At 40.1% G+C, this 952-nt stretch overlaps 1 protein-coding gene across 6 annotated transcripts in view; it reads right to left on the bottom strand.

Annotated features, from left to right (window-relative positions):
• Positions 1-952, bottom strand: part of RPS6KA6 (ribosomal protein S6 kinase A6) — a 36243-nt gene that overhangs the window by 18435 nt on the left and 16856 nt on the right. The window lies entirely within an intron of this gene.

Raw genomic sequence — 952 nt, 5'->3', positions numbered from 1 at the left:
GTTGTTTGCTAACCCCAACCGGAAGGGGCCCTCCAGCCACTCAGCTGCTGCCCAGCAAGGCTGAAATGAAGCTACCTGGGCTCCCTGATTCGGTGCCACTGCTCTGTACTTGGAATTGTTCAGGTGTGATCTATTCTCCAGGCACAGAAATATTCCCTGATTTCCATAATGACAGGTGTTAACCCTGGGTGAACAAGGAAGCTGTTACACTCCACACAGTGTCACCTTCACACCTTTAAAGAGCAGTGTTGATGCTGGGTTTCACCTCTTTCAAAAGAGCAGAGAGAAACCTTGGATTTCATTACTCCTTGGATTTCATTACTCCTTGGATTTCATTACTCCTTGGATTTCATTACTCCTTGGAGCAGCCAAAATGCAAATCTCAGAACACAATGATGCTAAATGTTAATCTACCATCTCCCCATAATGACATTTAAAGCTGTTCTCTGGTCAAGTTAAACATGATGCAAGTCAATTTCATTAAATATTACCAAAAAATCTTCATTACACACTCATCTCACTGCCACAGCTGAAACTCTCATACCCACATTAGAATTTAAAGACCAACACGACTCTTTTAATAACTTCATACTAAACCAAATTAATTTAAAACAATCCTTGTGTGCAAAGTATGAAATGCCACAGGGAATTTATCCTCATGTGCATTGTCCTTAGGCAGTGTTTTACCTTGGACTTTTGAAATTACCTCACATTCCCACCAGAAAATAAAAACTTAATTTTTTTTAATATCTATATATATAAAAGCCACCACCACAGAAGGTAACTGAAGTGCTCCAACAAACAGGTGGAGTCTTAGCAGTAAGAAAATTTGAGAATTACGACTTCTTGGTTCCCACAGGGAATACATCCCTCTTTCAACCCCTGACAGAGGTCTTATGGATAGCCTTGCATTTCTTATTTAAGAATGTTGCATAGTGGATAATCCCAGCTG

Source organism: Corvus brachyrhynchos, unplaced genomic scaffold (assembly GCF_000691975.1).
Source record: "Corvus brachyrhynchos isolate BGI_N302 unplaced genomic scaffold, ASM69197v1 scaffold220, whole genome shotgun sequence".
Classification (NCBI taxonomy): domain Eukaryota; kingdom Metazoa; phylum Chordata; class Aves; order Passeriformes; family Corvidae; genus Corvus; species Corvus brachyrhynchos.
Note: the sequence above shows the minus strand (reverse complement) of the source record. Positions and strands in the feature narration are given on the sequence as shown.